The following is a 19,946-nucleotide window of genomic DNA, read 5'->3' as shown; positions in this document are numbered from 1 at the left end:
AGCCTTTGAAACCCTTGACAAAAGAGAGCCATCGGCATCACGTTTTTTGGTGAAACGACACTGGTGTAAAATAATCCATAGCATTTTCCCTAAATATTATGTACATGCCAGTTATTTATTATCAGCAGACTGTTGAATGGATTCTGGTGTATTGTTAAAAGAATACCACAACAGTTTTCTGTTCTAGTATTCAATAAAAGTTCTCATGTTTATTGCTTACCTTGTATTTCTGAAATGCCAGAAAATACACACACAAAAAATTATTGCCTATAATTTCAGCAAGCAGCGGTAACCTTGCTAACAGTTGGTGTACAGCCTTTCCTACACACACACAACGTTTTTCATGCATTGTTATATATTTTCCACAAAAGCAACTATACTGTAATGCTGTTTTATTGCTGAGTTTTTTCCCTCCAACAAAATAGGAGTACATCACTCCAAATACATTTCTACATCAATAGTTTACAAAAACCACAACTTAGGAAATAGAATACAATTATAGTACTTGCTAGCTGTTATGAACCGAATGTTTGGGTTCCCCAAAATTTATCTTGAAGCCCTAACCCCTATTGTATTTGGAGGGTATTTAGAGATAGGGCCTTTATGGAAGTCATTAAGGTTACATGAAGTCATAAATAAGGGTGGGACCCTGCTCTGACAGGATCAGTGTCCTCATAAGAAGAGACATTAGAGAGTTTGCTATCACCCTCCCTCTCCCTTTCTCCTTTTTTTCCCCCTCTCCTCTCCAGGCGCTGCAGGCTCTCAGGAAAGGCCATGTGAGGACTTATGGAGAAGGCTTTTGTCTCCAAGCCGGGAATATAGCCCTAGTCAGAAACGAACCCAGCTGGACCATATGTGGGACTTCCTAGTCTCCACACTGAGAAAATAAATTTTGTGTGTGTGTGTGTGTGTGTGTGTGTGTGTGTGTGTGTGTGTGTGTGTGTGTTTTGATGGAGCCTCGCACTGTTGCCCAGGCTGGAGTGCAGTGGCGCAATCTCAACTCACTGCAAGCTCCACCTCCCGGCTTCAAGCCGATTCTCCTGCCTCAGCGTCTCACGCAGCTGGGACTACAGGCGCCCGCCACCACGCCCAGCTAATTTTTTGTATTTTTAGTAGAGATGGGGTTCCACTATGTTGGCCAGGCTGGTCTCAAACTCCTGACCTCATGATCCTCCCGCCTCAGCCTCCCAAAGTGCTGGGATTACAGGCATGAGCCACTGCGCCCGGCCAAACTTCCATGGTTTAAGCCACCCAGTCAATAGTATTTTGTTACAGCAGCCCAAGCTGATGAACACACTAGCATATAATAGTTACAGAATATGAGGCTGTGTCCTAAGTGCATTTCATATTTTAACTGATTTTGTCATCATAGCAACCGCTTGAAGTAAGTACTATTATTATTCCCACTTTACAGATAAGAAAACTGAGGTTTGGAGAAGTTGAATAACTTGCCCAAGATCATGTAGCTTACAAGTGGTGAACACAGGTAGTCTATGTTCCTATCTGCTACTCAACAAAAATACAGCATAAAATAAAATAAAATGTTAATGGTAGAATCTAAGTAGTGGTATAGGGATGCTGTACAGTAAAATTCTTTCAATTTTTCTGTATATGTGTATGTTTTCATAATAAAATATCAGAAAAATACAGCTAAGAATAAACAAGAATTATGCAGGAAATTATAAATAAAACTCCATTTTTTTGTTTAAATGGTGAGAATAGTGATATAACATATTCACGAGTTGGAATAGAACATTCTAAGCATGTCACTTTTCCTCCAGTTCACATAAACTGTGATGCATCCCAATAAAAATTTCAACTTTTTTGGCCAGACATGGTGGCTCACTCCTGTAATCTCAGCACTTTAGGAGGCCAAGGCGGGTGGATCACCTGAGCTCAGGAGTTCGAGACCAGCCTGGCCAACATGGCGAAACCTCGTCTCTACTAAAAATACAAAAATTAGTTGGGTGTGGTGGTATGTGTCTGTAATCCCAGCTACTCAGGAGGCTGAGGCAAGAGAATCGCTTGAACCCGAGAGGTGGAGGTTGTAGGGAGCCAAGATTGCGCCACTGCATTCTAGCCTGGGTGACAGAGCAAGACTCCATCTCAAAAAAATAAATAAATAAAAATAAAAATAAAACCAGCTTTTCTTTTTACTAAACTAAATGATTCTAAAATTTAGCTAGTATGGCAAGTGTTCCAGAATGGCCAATAATGTTTTCCAACCATAATGAAGGCAGACTTGCCCTACCAGATATTACCTTGTATTATGGAGGCAAAATAATCAAAATAAAGCTAGTGCCAAAATATGTTCGTAAATCAGTGAGATGAAATTGGAAACTCAGAAACAGACTTGACACTTTATTTAAATTTAGTATATTGTAAAGCTGGCATTTCAAAACAGCTGGGTAATGATGGATTATTCAACAAGTATCATTAGGACAACTAGTTAGCCATTTGGGGAACAGTATGAGTCTTCTCTGGTGGACAACAAAATACCACAGACTGGGTGGCTTAACCAACAGAAATTAATTTTCTTAGAGTTTTGGAGGCTGGGAAGTCCAAGATCAAGGTCAAGGTGTGAATAAGATAGGTTTCCTTCCGAGGCCTCTTCTCTTGGCTTGTAGGCAGCCACCATCTCCTTGTATGCTCACAAGACCTCTTCTTGTGTGCTTGAGGAGAGTGAGCTCTCTGATGTCTCTTCTTTTAAGGACACTAATCCTACCAGATCAGGGACCCACCCCTGTGACCTCATTTAAACTTATTACTTCTATAAAGGCCCCATCTCCAAATACAGTCACTTTGGGGGTTAGGGCTTCGACATATTCGTTTCTGGGGGAATACAAACATTCAGCCCATAGCAAGAACAAATCAAGTTGGGTTCCTGCCATAAGTGTTACACATCACATAATTTCAAGAAAGTTTTGTTTTCTTTTTCACTTTTTAATTTTTTAGATTACCCCATATCCTAGTCAAAGTAAACTTTTGTTTTAAAGTAAAAGCAGAGCTGTTAGTATGTTCACATAAAGGTGATTCTAGACATAGTTTTGGGATAAGAAACTATTCTATACATAGTTTTGTGATTAAGGCTCTATTATTTGCAAGTAACTAGCTCACCAGAATTGCTTTCTAAGTTAAAATGATTATTATTATTGTTGTTGTTGGAAGGATTCTGGAGTCTTCAGGAATTTGAGGAAGAACTGGTAAGCCTCGCCTGTGGAAGTTTAGGAACCAGAGGATTTCTGAGCACCACAAAGCAAATGCCTAGAGAGATGCCCTCTAAACCACCACCCTTAATATGATTCAGTTCTGGCAACTTTCAGTTTTGTTACTCAGTTCAGAATTCCAAATTTTGGCAGGATCATTTGATCATTCAGCTTTGACCAGGGGCCAGCGAGTGTCATGGTAGAAAGACTTGGCTTCTGGGCACCCACCCCATGAACAGTTAGCAGTTCCCAACAAAGGGGAAATGTTTCAGACTAAGGAAAAAGATGAATGTTCCTTAATTCTTTAATAACAGAAGTAGAACTTTAATACTAAACCATGATTTTTCATTTACAAAAAAGAAAACTATAGATTAATTTATGACCGTGAGTACAAATATTCTAAATAAAATATTCACAAATAGAACTAGTGATGAATTTTTAAAAATAGATATGACCAACCAAGTTTTTCCCAGGAATATAAGGGTGTTCCAATACCAGGAAGCATATTAACATAACCTAAAACATCAAATTCAAGAGGAAAAACTGTATGATCATGTTAATAGTCAGTGAAAAAGACTTTAATAAACTTTAGCAGTCATTTCTGGTACATCATTATCTGCTTAACAAGTAAAGAGCATTTACGGTTTGCCAACCGTTGTTCTAATTCATATACTAAAAACTCATATACTAAAAAAGTAAACTCATATACTGAAAAAGTAAAATAGGAATAGAAGGAGATTACTTGGTATAGACTGAATGTTTCATCCCCACAAAATTCCTATATTAAACCCTAACTCCCAATGTGATGGTATTTGGAGGTGATTAGGTCATGAGGGTGGAGGCTTCATGAGTGGGACTGCTACCCTTATGTTAGAAGTAAAGCTTGGAGTCGCAAAGAAAACGAGCACTTAAAGAATTTCTTAGCAAGGCAAAATTTACTTCTGTAGAAGGGTGCTGTTTGCAGATTTGGCCACCACGAGAGCACTCCAAACAAAGGAGGGAAGGGGTTTTTATCCCTAATGCAGCTTGTTCCTGTCACTGTGTCCTGCCTCCATTGGCTGGAGTTGGACCGCACAATCTAAGCTGAACCCAATTGGCTAATTTGGAATGTGGTGACACTGGTGAGAAAGCCAGTTTCCAAAGGAAGAGCTGTTGCGACCGCAGGGATAATTTACAGAGTGGGTAGCAGATGTGGTCTCTGTAGATAAGGACCGGTGGGAAACTTATTTATTGAAACTAAGATAAGGAGGCACAAAGGATAAGGAAGTTGGTTTGGCCTTGGAAGTAGGGAACAAAGAACGGGATGTTGAGCAAGTCAAACCTTTGAAGAGGAACTTCTTTTGTATCTGACACCTTATAAAAGAGGCCCCAGAGAGCTCCCTGTCCCTTCCTTCTACCATATAAGGACACACCCACAAGATGGCCTCTGGGAACCATCTGCTCAAACCTTGATCTTAGACTTCCCAGATTTCAGAACTGTGAGAAATAGATTTCTGTTGTTTAGAAGACACTCAGTCTATGGTCTTCTGTAATAGCAGTCCAAACAGACTAAGATTTTACTTCTAAGAAAGACTATTTATAAAAATAAAAATTGTAAATGGCACCCTAAATAGTGTAACAATAAAACAGTTTCAAATAAAATCAGAAACTTGCATCATATTAGTTTGTAACACTGTCTTAGAGTATTTGTCAAATAAAATAAGAAAACTGGCACAAATATTGGAAAAGGAGAGGTAGAGCTATATCTTTTTTGCTGATGACATGATACAATATCTAGAAAAAGTCTCTAATAAAGACTGCTAGAATTAATAGGAGAATTGATGTAAGATAGTTGCCTCATAAGAAATACACACAAAACAAATATCTTCCTTGCTTTAGAAATGAGCACGTAGAAATTAGTAGGGCCAGACACGGTGGCTCATACATGTAATCCCAACACTTTAGGAGGCCGAGTTGGGCAGATCATGAGGTCAGGAGTTCAAGACCACCCTGGCCAACATAGTGAAACCCCATCTTTACTAAAAATACAAAAAATTAGCTGGGCGTGGTGATGGGTGCCTGTAATCCTAGCTACTCGGGAGACTGAGGCAAGAGAATCGCTTGAACCTGGGAAGTGGAGGTTGCAGTGAGCCGAGATCACACCTCTACACACTCCAGCTTGGACGACACAGCGAGACTCCATCTCAAAACAAAAAAAACTTTATCAGTTTAAAAAGGGAGAGATAGTTGGCTTATTATCAGTTATTTAAAAAAAAAAGGCCTTATTAAAAAAAAAAAAAAAAGATTGGCTCAAGCTCAGGTGAGAGGATCGCTTGAGCCCAAGAGTTTGAGATCAGCCTGAGCAACATTGGGAGACTCCATCTTAAAAAAAATAAATAAACAAGGCCAGGCACGGTGACTCACACCTGTAATCCCAGGACTTTGGGAGGCCGAGGCAGGTGGATCACCTGAGGTCGGGAGTTCGAGACCAGCCTGACCAACATGGAGAAACCCCATCTCTACCAAAAATACAAAATTAGCCTGGCATGGTGGCGCATGCCTGTAATCCCAGCTACTCAGGAGGCTGAGGCAGGAGAATTGCTTGAACCCAGGAGGCGGATGTTGCAGTGAGCTGAGATTGCACCATTGTACTCCAGCCTGAGCAACAAGAGCAAAACTTTGTCTCAAAAAAAATTAAATTAAATTTTATAAATAAACAAAATTAGCCAGGCATGGTGGTGCATGCCTGTAGTCCCAGCTACTCAGAAGGCTGAGGTGGGAGGATCGCCTGAGCCCAGGAGGCCTAGGCTGCAGTGAGTCAAGACTGCGCCACTGCACTCTAGCCTGGGCAAGACCCTGTTTAAAAAAAAAAAAAAAAAAAAAGATGAGCTTCTGTGTTTCTATTTTTCACGACTGGAAACCCTAATTTATAAGTATGCATAGTGTGTAAAGGCAACATACTTAACTGTATTCTCTGATGGAATTATAAACTAACCAAAATTACGAGAAATTTTTGTTTAACAAACTGTATTTCAATAGGACATCTAATACAATATCCAGAATCTGTTCTTCAAAATGTGTCAAGTTATTTGGTCATGTCTCCAAAGATGGTGAGGAGAGGGTTCCTTATCTATTCATCTCTGCCATCGGATTCTGAAAACCCCAATGAAGACTTTTTCTTTTTTTTTTGAGACAGAGTCTCGCTCTGTCAGCAGGTTGGAGTGCAATGGCGCAATCTCGGCTCACTGCAACCTCTGCCTCCCGGGTTCAAGCGATTCTCCTGCCTCAGCCTCCTGAGTAGCTGGGACTATAGGCACACACCACCATGCCCAGCTAATTTTTGTATTTTTAGTAGAGACGGGTTTCACCATGTTGGCCAGGATGGTCTCGATCTTTTGACCTCATGATCCACCCACCTCGGCCTCCCAAAGTGTTGGAATTACAGGCGTGAGCCACCACGCCCAGCCCAATGAAGACATTTTATCAAGTCATTTAAGTGTCTCTTCATAATCTTCAACAATACAATTTCAGGGAGTTAATAACCGTATCATTTCAGTTCAGATGAGTTAAAAACCATATCATTCAAGCAAAAGGAACCTGACTCACCATTATAAAGAGGCATACCCCACAACTCCAGTTACACAACACTGTAATTTAATGCACTTGATCTCTCAAGTGGAAAACTGGTTTAAACCTTGCCTTGCAGGACTGAATTTAGATTGTTCACGTGATATAGCCAGTGCCAGTTAGGCACGTGCTATTATAAAAGGTATGTAATCCGGAAAGATAAAGATGTTTTAGCATCTTGAAGAGATAAATAGGGATTCTTCTGAGGGAAAACCAATGAGCTTCTGAACAAAATGAGAAGCTGCTTGAAATCATTGCCCATCTCATCACAGAACTGCGAAACAGAGAATTCAGTGACCCACTCTTATACGATTGTCAATTTTAACAGCTTTGTTAGGTATTTGCTTTAAACCTTCATGCCCAGGTTCTTCCTGTGCACAATCAGTAAACTTTATTCAAATCACTACCACTGTTCACATTTCCATTACAATCTCCAGCCTTACCCTTTAGAAATACCATTTTCATCACTGATTCATGATAGAATCACATTATCAAGACTGACAGTGAGGTCCAGTTCCAATTTGCAATTATATATCCTCCTACATATTTTCTATGAATAATGATCGTCAACTTCCAGCAGAAGAATGCTGAAAACAACATAGGAGGAATTCACACTAGCACTCCGCATCATCTGTACTATCCATACTCCTAAGATGTATCATGGAAGGTTTAGTTACAGTAGCCAATGCTGTTTCTGTCCTGTGCATATCCTTGAGAACTTCCAGTGCCTCCAGCAAATGCCAGAGGCCAGTATCTGCATCTCTCTGCCAGAAGCTGGGCTGCCCCGAATATCTGAGAATTAATACTGACCATTCCACCATAGTCCCACCAACAGCCCTCAACCAATGACATTTGGGAGTTGGTATGAGAATGCCTGGTCTGCTCACCACTAGGTGGCATAATTCTGAATATTGTATTTTGCAGGTTCCCAGTTTCACTGAGATTAAGCTCCAGTCTCCTGCGATAGTAGCTAACTTCAAAGTGTATCCTTTATTGGTTATCTTCCTTTTCCTGTCTCATTTCCCCATCTCCCTATTGATATTTCCTGTGTTTCCTAAATAAACTACTTGCACTGCAATCCTTAGGGTCTGCTTCTGAGATAACATAAACCAGGCAGTCACTGAATGCATGAACAATAAGCCTGTAAGTTATGGAGTTCTTGTAAGGTGAGTTATCATGTCTTACCAGCCTATACCACCCTCATCCCAAGGAATGACATCCTTGAAATTTCATCTTTAATGTGCCAGTTACATTTCTCTTAGTAATAAAAATGAATAAACAGACAATTCATCAAGGTATACATTTATAATTTGTATACTTTCCTTTATGTAGAATACACTTCAATTACACAGTTAAAGACATAAATACACAATAATTGAAATCATCTTTCAGAGTCACAGTCACCTCTGGTTCTGAGCTTCTGCTTCTAGTGAGTTCATTCAGTTTATAGGTCATCTTGCCACCCCACTTCATCTAGGGTTTTGCTGGAATCCTTTCTCTTCAAAGAACAACCTTCACTAACACACAAGGGCAAACAGAAAGTTATTGCTCTTCTCTTGTCCTCCTCTCTGGAACAATCCTCCAGGATCTTGGGTCACTTTTCAGCTACTGGTTTCACTCGGAATGGGTACTCAAAGCTAATGCCCCTTCTCTCTCCTGGGAGACAATGGGACAGAACAAAGCCACACTCATCTTTCTTGCCTTAAGCTCCCACAAAATTAATAAACCAGACTGCAGTTTTTATGCTAATTTTAGGAGAGAGTCAGGGAAATTCAGAATTAAAGCTGTAGTTAACTTGGACTTTCCTAAAGAGAAAGTACCCAACAATGTAGGGCTTCACCAGGACAACAGTCCCCACCTTCATCCCACAGGTGCCCTTTTCTTTGAGAGACTTTCAGTCTACAATTCCCCTCCCTGGAAAACTGAATTCCTTCTCAAAAGAAGGGCCTCCTTCCCTGGCCTTTATTCCTTTCTATTCTCTGTCTTAAATTCTATTTAAAGGGAGTAGTTGGAACATACGCATTTAGCTCCCTCATCAAAAATCATTACTGTAGAAAAAGGGATTTAAAGCCAGAGGCATGAACCCACAGGGACACATCGAGTGGAGGAGAAGAAAAATAACAAAAACTTTTGGAAACTGGAAAACAAATAAATGAATGGTGACGGACTTATGAGTCCTGAAAAGGCTGAATCCTAAGTGGGCAGAGGGGAAAGACAAGAGGAACCCAACTTCCCTTGCAGAATCCTGAAAAGCAGAGAAATAGGTTGCCTGAAGTACCCCCTAAAAATGCGGAGTGAAAGCAATGCTGCAAATAGAACACAGGCCAGGCGCGGTGGCTCACGCCTGTAATCCCAACACTTTGGGAGGCCGAGGCGGGTGGATCACGAGGTCAGGAGATTGAGACCAGCCTGGGCAACATGGCAAAACCCCATCTCTACTAAAAACACAAAAAATGGCCGGGCGTGGTGGCTCACACCTGTAATCCCAGCACTTTAGGAGGCCAAGTGGGCAGATCATGAGGTCAGGAGATTGAGACCAGCCTGGGCAACATGGCAAAACCCCATCTCTACTAAAAACACAAAAAATGGCCGGGCGTGGTGGCTCACACCTGTAATCCCAGCACTTTGGGAGGCCAAGTGGGCAGATCACGAGGTCAGGAGATTGAGACCATCCTGGCTAACACAGTGAAACCACGTCTCTACTAAAAACACACACAAAATTAGCCAGGCGTGGTGGCAGGCGCCTGTAGTCCCAGCTACTCCCGAGGCTGAGGCAGGAGAATGGTGTGAACCTGGGAGGCAGAGTTTGCAGTGGACTGAGATTGCGCCACTGCACTCCAGCCTGAGTGACAGAGCCAGACTCCATCTCAAAACAAACAAACAAACAAACAAACAACAACAACAACAACAAAACCACACACACAAAAATTAGCCGGCCGGGCGCGGTGGCTCAAGCCTGTAATCCCAGCACATTGGGAGGCCGAGACGGGCGGATCACGAGGTCAGGAGATCGAGACTATCCTGGCTAACCCGGTGAAACCCCGTCTCTACCAAAAAATACAAAAAACTAGCTGGGCGCGGTGGCGGGCGCCTGTAGTCCCAGCTACTGGGGAGGCTGAGGCAGGAGAATGGCGAGACCAACCTGGCCAACATGGCAAAACCCTGGTCTCTACTAAAACTACAAAAATTAGCCAGGCATGGTGGTACACGCCTGTAATCCCAGCTACTGGTGAGGTTGAGGCAGGAAAATCACTTGAACCTGGGAGGCAGAGATTGCAGTGAGCTGAGAATGCACCACTGCATTCTAGCTTGGGCGACAGTAGGAGACTCCGTCTCAAAACAAACAAAACAAAACAAAACTCCATCATTACCTGGTCCCCATATGAGCTCTGAGAAGCAGACAATAACATCATGGGTATCTGGGAATTAGTAATAGCTAACAGCTAGTGTCCACTTGTTGCCCAAGTGTTTGTATAGTTTCCCTAGTGTACAGCTATCCAGACAAAAATAGTAATACACATTTATCAAGAAAATGGTGATGATACACATTCTGTACTGACAGCACTTTTACCAGCTCCCTCCTCAGGATACATGGCCTCTCCATTATTGAATAGGCTCTGAATCTGCAAACTAGCTTAAGTCTCGCAAGAGAATATGGAGCTGCATTTCTGTCTTGATATCTGCCTCCAAATCTGGATAAATTTTTGCCTATACAGATCAAGTAGGGCCTCAGTGATCTGCCATTTATCTAGGACCCTATCTCCAGTTAACCACCTCCAAAGATCTTGGTATCCATTTTGAATACCATAAATTGCACGAGGGTCATCGTTAAAGGCTACTGTTGGAATCATTACAACTACGCTAAAAATAGGAATTACATGGGCATGGGCACGTAGTCCCACACCTGTAGTCCCAGCTACTCAGGAGATTGAAGTGTGAGGATCCCTTAAGCCTCAGGAGTTTGAGGGTGCAGTGAGTTACTGCACTTCAGCCTGGGTAACAGAGTGAGACCCTGTCAAAAAAAAAAAAAAAAAAAAAAACACAGAAGAAGGAAATATACTTCACCAACATTTTATGAACTCCTACTAAATCATGTTGTAATGATCCCAGTACTCTTGTGAACAAAGTATGCCTCAAGACTTTGGTAAAGGGAATGTCTTCAGGATCCTGCCAGGCAGGGATGGGTTGGGAAAAGGGATAACATAAACATATTTGGTAATTTGTTCCAGAATTATTCTTAAATTCCTTTCTCCACATTATACAAAGGCATTTCTGTCATCTCAGCTTTTAGAATAGATAGGCCAATATTATGTTCAGCTTTCTCTATGAAAAACATGCCCAGCTGCTAAACATAGGACATGAAATCCAAAATCTGTGGTAGGTGCATTCATATCAATAAATACCGCCAGACCTTAAATGACACCTTTCTCTTCTTGACTGAGCACTCAGTATTTTCCTAAGAATTCCTCATGGTTTTTTTTTTTCTGATGACTGTGTAAGTCTCCTCCTCTGTGTGCTTCCTGTTTGCTTCCTGGTGTGATATGATGTACCCAAAATACACTGATAAATTATTGAGAAAAATATTTAACTTCAACCTAATCAAGTTTCTAGACCTAACTTCCAGCTTCCAGGAAGATTAAAAAACACAGAACTTTCTACCAACTAATTGGCTTGAGCCCCTCAAAAAGTCATTCTCACGAGAAAAAAAAAAGGGGGGGGGAGAGACACTGTTCGAAACTAAAGGAAACCAAATAGACATAATAACCACATGCAATGCATAAATCTAGACTGTATCTTGGTTTAAAAAGAAAAGCATCAGGCCGGGCGCGGTGGCTCAAGCCTGTAATCCCAGCACTTTGGGAGGCCGAGACGGGCGGATCACGAGGTCAGGAGATCGAGACCATCCTGGCTAACATGGTGAAACCCCGTCTCTACTAAAAAATACAAAAAACTAGCTGGGCGAGGTGGCAGGCGCCTGTAGTCCCAGCTACTCGGGAGGCTGAGGCAGGAGAATGGCGTAAACCCGGGAGGCGGAGCTTGCAGTGAGCTGAGATCCGGCCACTGTACTCCAGCCTGGGCGACAGAGCAAGACTCCGTCTCAAAAAAAAAAAAAAAAAAAAAAAGAAAAGCATCAAAAGACATTCTTGGGATAAATGGCAAAATTGAAAATGGACAGATTTTAGGTGATACAAAATTTAAGGGTGCAGGCTGGGTGTGGCGGCTCACGCCTGTAATCCCAGCACTTTGGGAGGCTGAGGTGGGTGGATTGCTTGAGGTCAGGAGTTTGAGACCAGCCTGGCCAACATGGTGAAACCTGGTCTCTACTAAAAATACAAAAATTAGCTGGACATGGTGGCACACACCTGCAGTGCCAGCTACTCAGGAGGCTGAGGCAGGAGAATTGCTTGAACCTGGGAGGCAGAGGTTGCAATGAATTGAGATCGCCCCGCTGCACTCCAGCCTGGGCCCCAGAGCGAGACTCTGTCTCAAAAAAAAAGAAAAGAAAAGAAAAATGTTTTTCAATCTTCCTAGAAGCTGGAAGTTAGGTCTAGAAACTTGATTAGGTTGAGGTTAAATATTTTTGTTAAGAATGTCACAGTTTATTTTGGGTACAACATATCACACTAGGAAGCAAACAGGAAGCACACAGAGGAGGAGACTTACACAGTCATCGGAAAAAAACATGAGGAATTCTTAGGAAAATATTGAGTGCTCAATCAAGAAGGGAAAGATGTCATTTAAGGTCTGGTGGTATTTACTGATACGAATGCACCTACCACAGATTTTGGATTTATTGTCCTATGTTTAGCCACTGTGCCCTGGCCAACTGTAGTCTGATCATTCCTATTACTGTATAGTATTCTATTGCAGGAATATACTATAATCTATCCATTTTCCTGCTGCTGGGCATCTAGATTGTTTCCAGTTTGGAGCTATTATGAATGCTTCCAGAACATTCTTGTGCATGTCTTTTAATGCTCAATCTATTTCCACTTGGTATATATCTAGGAGCAGAATTGTTGGGTCATAGGGTTGTCTATCTAGCCAATGATACAATTAAACCATTCTCCAAGTAATCATGTCAATTTACACTCCTACTAGTTTCTGTTGCTACACATTCTTGTCAACACTTAGAATGATCTTTTATTTTAGCCATTCTGATAGGTATTTCATGATGTCTCGTGTTTTGTTTTGTTTTGTTTTAATTTCCCTAACTACTAATGAGATTCAGCATTTCTTCAATGTTAGTCATTCTTCAAAGTCTTCAATGTTAGTCTTCTTGAAGTGCCTATTCTGATTTTTCTAATAAACTGTCTTTTTCTTATTTTGCTGGCATTCTTCATATATTCTGGATACAATGCCTTTATCATATGTGTTTCAAATATCTTATCTTACTCTGTGGCAAGCCTTTCTGCTCTCTTAGTGGAATCATAAATGTTCTTAATTTTAATCTAATCAACTTTATCAATCTTACCTTTATGATTAGTGCTTTTTAACTCCTAAGGCTTCTCCACACGGGCATGATGATAGTCTCTCCTATTATCTTTTAGGAGCTTAATTTTTTAAAGTTTCACACTAGATCTACAATCTATGTAGAATTTATTTATTTATGTATTTTATTGATTTATTGAGATGGCGTCCTGCTCTCTCACCCAGGCTGGAGTGCAGTGGTGTGATCTCAGCTCACTGCAACCTCTGCTTCCTGGGTTTAAACGATCCTCTCGCTTCAGCCTCCTGAGTAGCTAGGATAACAGGCACGTGCTACCACACCTGGCTAATTTTTGTATTTTTAGTAGAGATGTGGTTTCACCATGTTGGCCAGATTGGTCTCGAATTCCTGGCCTCAAGTGATCCATCCTCCTTGGCCTCCCAAAGTGCTGGGATTACAACTGTGAGCCACTGTGCCCAGCCTAGAATTCATTTATTGTTATGGTATGAGGTAGGGGTCAACTTTCACTTTTTCTCTATGCTTATCTAATGTCCCAGTGTCTGTTCTTAAAAAGACTACCCTTAATCCATTGCATTGCATTGCCCCCTTCATAAATCAATATGTGCCTGGGGTTATTTCTGGGTCCTGTATTCTATTCCAGTGGTTAATATGTCTATCCTGCACTGATTCCACACTGTCTTAATTACTGTAGTTTCATAAGAAATCTTAAAATCTGGTAGTGTAATCCTTTCAAATTTATTCTTTATTTATTTACGTATTTATTTATTTTTAGATGGAGTTTCACTCTCGTTGCCCAGGCTGGAGTGCAATGGTACCATCTTGGCTCACCGCAACCTCTGCCTCCCAGGTTCAAGCGATTCTCTTACCTCAGCCTCCCGAGTAGCTGGGATTACAGGCATGTGCCACCATGCCCGGCTAATTTTGTATTTTTAGTAGAGATGAGGTTTCTCCATGTTGGTCAGGCTAATCTCAAACTCCCGACCTCAGGTGTTCCACCCACCTCAACGTCCCAAAGTGCTGGGATTAGAGGTGTGAGCCACTGTGCCCCGCCCAAATTTATTCTTTCTTTTTCCAAGATTGTCATGGCTATTCTAGATCCTTTGCATTTCCACATAAATTTTTGAATCAGCTTTTGAATTTCCACAAAAAAAAAAAAAAAAAAAACCTGGTGGAGAATTTTCACACAATTATGATGGATTCTTTTTCCATGAAGTTCTATAAATTTGTACTATGAGGCTTTAAGAATGCATACTGGTTTAGAACTGTAATATTTTCCTTGTGCATTGAACCTTTTATTACTACATAGAGTTCTTTTCTCTTTCTAATACAGGATGAGTATCCCTTATCCAAAATGCTTGACCAGAAGTGTTTCAGATTTTGGATTTTTTCATATTTAAGAATATTTACATATACATAATGATAATGAGATATCTTGGGAACAGGACACAAGTCTAAATATAAAATTCATTTATTTCATATACATCCTATACACATAGACTGAAGGAACTTTTTTTTTTTCTTTGAAACAGAGTCTTGCTCTGTCACCCAGGCTGGGGTGCAGTGGCCGGATCTCAGCTCACTGCAAGCTCTGCCTCCCGGGTTTACGCCATTTTCCTGCCTCAGCCTCCCGAGTAGCTGGGACTACAGGCGCCCACCACCTTGCCCGGCTAGTTTTTTGTATTTTTTAGTAGAGACAGGGTTTCACCATATTAGCCAGGATGGTCTCGATCTCCTGACCTCGTGATCTGCCCGTCTCGGCCTCCCAAAAGTGCTGGGATTACAGGCTTGAGCCACCAGGCCCGGCCAACTGAAGGTAATTTTACACAATGTTTTAGATAATTTTGTGCAAGAAACAAAGTTTTGACTGTGACCCCATCACATGAGGTCAGGTGTGGAATTTTTCACTTGTGGTGTCGTGTCAGTGCTGATATTTTAGAGCATTTCGAATTTTGAGTTTTCAGGTTAGGATGCTCAACCTGTAATGCTTTTTGTCTGAAAGTCTATTTTGAAAATATAAATATAAATGATACAAAGGATCCCCATTAACTTTTGGTTTTGCATTTGCCTGATCTTGCTTGTTCCATTCCTTTTTTTTATTTTTATTTTTTATTTATTTTTCTTTTTTTCTTTTTTTTCCATTCCTTTATTTTAAACATTTTCCTATCCTTATGCTTCAGGAACGACTCAAAGAGACTTTCACTAAAGAAGCTTCCAAAGGATCTACTTCAGGTGAAGGAAAGTGATCTTAAAGAAAGGTCGAGATACCAGAAGGAATGGATTTTACTTTATTTTACTATTTTTTATTTTATTTTATTTATTTGAGATAGGGTCTCACTCTTTCACTCAGGCTGGAATGCAGTGGGGAGATCTCAGCTCATTGAAACCACAACCTCTGGGCTCAAGCAATCCTCCCGCCTTAGCCTCCCAAGGAGCTGGGACCAAGGCACACGCCACCACATTCAGCTAATTTTTTTAGAGAATGGTTTTTGCCACGATGCCCAGGCTGGTCTCAAACTCCTAAGACTCAAGTGATTGGCCTGCCACAGCTCCCCAAAGTGCTGGGATTACAGGCGTGAACCACTGCATCTGGCTAGGAATGGGTTTTTAAATTTTATTTATTTTATTTTATTTTGGGACAGAGTCTCGCTCTGTCACCCAGGCTGGAGTGCAGTGGCGAGATCTTGGCTAACTGCAACCTTTGCCTCCAGGTTCAAGCGATTCTCCTGCCTCAGCCTCCCGAGTAACTGGGACTACAGGCGAACACCACCCCGCATAGCGAATTTTTGGTTTTTTTTGAGACGGAGCCTCGCTCTGTCGCCCAGGCTGGAGTGCAGTGGCCGGATCTCAGCTCACTGCAAGCTCCGCCTCCCAGGTTCACACCATTCTCCTGCCTCAGCCTCCTGAGTAGCTGGGACTACAGGCGCCCGCCACCTCGCCCAGCTAGTTTTTTGTACTTTTTTAGTAGAGACAGGGTTTCACCGTGTTAGCCAGGATGGTCTCGATCTCCTGACCTCGTGATCTACCCACCTCGGCCTCCCAAAGTCTGGGATTACTGGCCCGGCCTTTTTTATTTATTTACATTTATTTATTTTTTTATTTAAGATGGAGTTTCGCTCTTGTTGCCCAGGCTGGAGTGCGATGGCGCGATCTCGGCTCACTGCAACCTTCGCCTCATGGGTTCAAGCGATTCTCCTTTCTCAGCGTCCTGAGTAACTGGGACTACAGGTGCCTGCCACCACGCCTGGCTCATTTTTGTATTTTTAGTAGAGAGAGGGTTTCATCATCTTGGCCAGGATGGTCTCAAACCTCTGACCTCATGATCCACCCGCCTCGGTCTCCCAAAGTGCTGGGAGAACAGGCGTGACCCACTGCACACGGCTAGGAATGGATTTTAAAAGTGCAATCTAACAATGTCAGTATTCCAAATTTATTTATTCCATTTACATTGTATTTTTTGTATTTAGACTTGTTTCAGTCATACTACTTTTTAATTCAGTTTGGTCCACTTTTCTGAGCTTTAAAAAAAAAAAAAAAAAAAAAAAAAATCTTACCCTGCCTTTTTCTTGGGGGACAAGAGGATGGTTGATATTTTTGATTATTTGCATTTTCTAATTTTTCCCTCTTTATTGGCTTGGAATTTACATGCTCTGTTTCTATTCTTAAATCTTACCAGGTTTATTTAATTTTATAGAGCCTGTTTCTCTACTTTACAACTGCTTCAATCCACCCTTCAACTCACTATAATCTGGTTTCTGGCCCTAACATTCCAACTGAAGTTTACCGTTTCCAAATGCTAAATTCAGTAGTCCTTTTACCAATCCTTCTCTCTCTAGATTTTCCTGCTGATTTGATGTTTGTGATCATCCCTTTTTCTAGATAGTATAGTTCCTAGGGTTCCTTGACATTGTACTTTCCTAGAGTTTTGTTTTGTTTTGCATAACTTTCTGACTATTCCTCCTCATCCCCATTCCACCTCCTCTCCTTCTTGGGCCTTTCCTCCTTAACTTCTATTAAAAATAAATATTTCCCCACAAATTGTCCCAGCCCACTGCTGTTATTTTACAAACCCACCTTAGGTGATTCCCACCCATCTCCTATTGTATCAGTTACCACCTCCATGGGCTAACTCACAAATTAATTTCTCCAGCCTGACCTCTTCCTTGAACTTCAGACTCTTAAATCCAATTTAAATCCAGGTCAGCCAGACCTGGATATAACATAGGCAACACAATTTCAACAAGCCCAAAACCAAACTCCTAATTATCTACTTCTCCCTTCCTAGAGAAAAGCCAGCTTCTCTTCCTTCTGTAAATTCTTTCACATAATCTAGAAACATGGGAGATTTGACTGCTTCCTCCCTCTCCATCCCACATCTTATCCAATACTGACACCTCCCAACTCTACCTCCTAAAGCACCTTGTCTAGCCCTGGGCACACAGTCCGCATGCGGCCCAGGATGGCTTTGAATGAGGCCCAACACAAATTCATAAAACATTATGAGGGCCGGGCTTGGTGGCTCACGCCTGTAATCCTAACACTTTGGGAGGCTGAGGTTGGGTGGATTGCCTGAGCTCAGGAGTTCAAGACCAGCCTGGGCAACACAGTGAAACCCCATCTCTACTAAAACACAAAAGAAATTAGCCGGGTGTGGCGGCATGCGCCTGTAGTCCCAGCTACTCGGGAGGCTGAGGCAGGAGAATTGCTGGAACCAGGGAGGCAGAGGCTGCAGTGAGCCGAGAGTCAGCCTGGGCGACAGAGTGAGACTCCATCTCTACAAAACAAACAAACAAAACAACAAGAACAAAAAATTATGTTTTTTTTTTTTTTTTTAGCTCATCAGATATCACATTTTATCAGTATTTTACATGTGGGCCAAGACAATTCTTCCAATGTGGCCCAGGGAAGCCAAAAGATAGGATACTCCTGTCCTAAAGAATTCTTCTGGTTGCTTTTCCCCAAATAGTATTCTATGGTTATTAGATATACCAGAGAAATTGACTCCATGGTAAAATAAGTGTTGGTAAGTGCTAGAAAACTAAGAAAAAGGTCTACTACAGGACTTTTCAAAGAGATTACTTTGTAGATACTATATTCTAGATATGAAGCGATATAATCTAGTCTTTTCTATGCTTATTTTAGCATTTTTGTGGAACACCTTTTAGCATCTCACATGCCTCATGATCAATCATTAACTGCTACTCTAAGCCCCTCCATTCTCCCCTACCCCCACCACCACAGCCCTAGGTCAGCTCTTGCCATTTCTGGTTCCCTACCTCTGGTCTTGTTTCCTCAAATGTGCTGTTCATAGTGATGCAAGAGTGAGCTATCTAAAACTCAAATCTACGAAGTCTCTCCACCACTCATACTTCGGGCTAAACTCCTTCATAGGGTGTGGAAAGGCCCCCCAACCTGGTCCAGCTCCACCTCTCCCACAGCACACCACACTCACATCATCCCTAGAAATATGTTTGTACCTCTCAAAATGTTCCATGCTCTTGTAGGTTTCTATATCCTTATTCACATGACACTATTTGTCTGGAATATTCTTCTCCACACCAATTCATTGGTTAACTGCTACTTCTCCCTTTAAGACTCAGCTCAAGTGCCACTCTCTTCAGGAAGGTTTCCTGACTGGGCTAAGTCCCCCCTCACCTCAGCTCCCATTATCCACCTGTATAGGAAATTACAGGCTGGACACAGTGGCCCACGCTTGTAATCCCAGCACTATGGGAGGACGATGTGGGAGGATCACAGGAACTCACCTGGGCAACTTGTCTCTACAAAAAAATAAAATAAAATTAGCCCAGTGTGGTGGTGCACACCTTTGGTCCCAGCTACTTGGGGAGGCTGAAGTTGGGAGGACTGTGTAAGCCCAGGAGGTCAAGGCTGCAGTGAGCCATGATCACACCACTGCACTCCAGCTTGGGTGACAGAGCGAGACTCTGTCTCAAAAACAAAAACAGAAAAAAGAAATTATAAATTTGCTGCCCCATGAGACCATGAGCTTCTTAAAAGCAGAAACTATCTCAGCTTCATCTTATTCATCCTTCTCAACCTCTACATGCTGATGGGTTCCCAGACTCAGTTCTCTCTATTTTCTCAAGTGACTTCAACCGCTCTCATGGCTTTACATAACACCCGTATGTATCCTCACGACTCCCAAACTAATGCCCCCAAACTATTTCCAACTCTTTCCAGATCTCTATGGACTGGCTGCGTCTTCAGGTCTCAGTCCAAATGTAACCTTCTCCTGACCACTCCGTCCAAATGGCCCCATACCCACTCTCTCCCCTTGTCTTATACTGTCTGAATTAAATCTATTTGTTTATTATTCATTTCTCCTACCACACTACCCTATGAGATTGGAGAGTTTTTATTCACTGCTTTGTCTCTAGAGCCTAAAACAGTGTTTGGCACATTACTGACACTTATTAAAAGTTTGTCAAATGAGCTACTGCCTAACACAGATCTGGCATGCAATACCTGCTAATACCTGAGTGCTTACTAAGTGCCCAATAGTGTGCTAAATATACCACAGGAACTGCTTATTATCCTATTACCATCGTCCCTATTTTACCCGGAGACACAGGAGTTCAGTAGTTTGCTCAGCGTAGGAAGGGATAGGAACACTGGCAGCCTGACCCAGAGCCGACTTTCCTAGTCACTGAGCTGTCCTCCCACTT

The sequence above is a fragment of the Rhinopithecus roxellana genome, chromosome 12 (genome assembly GCF_007565055.1).
Source record: "Rhinopithecus roxellana isolate Shanxi Qingling chromosome 12, ASM756505v1, whole genome shotgun sequence".
Classification (NCBI taxonomy): Eukaryota; Metazoa; Chordata; class Mammalia; order Primates; family Cercopithecidae; genus Rhinopithecus; species Rhinopithecus roxellana.
The sequence above is the reverse complement of the archived record's forward strand: the minus strand, read 5'-3'. Positions refer to the sequence as shown.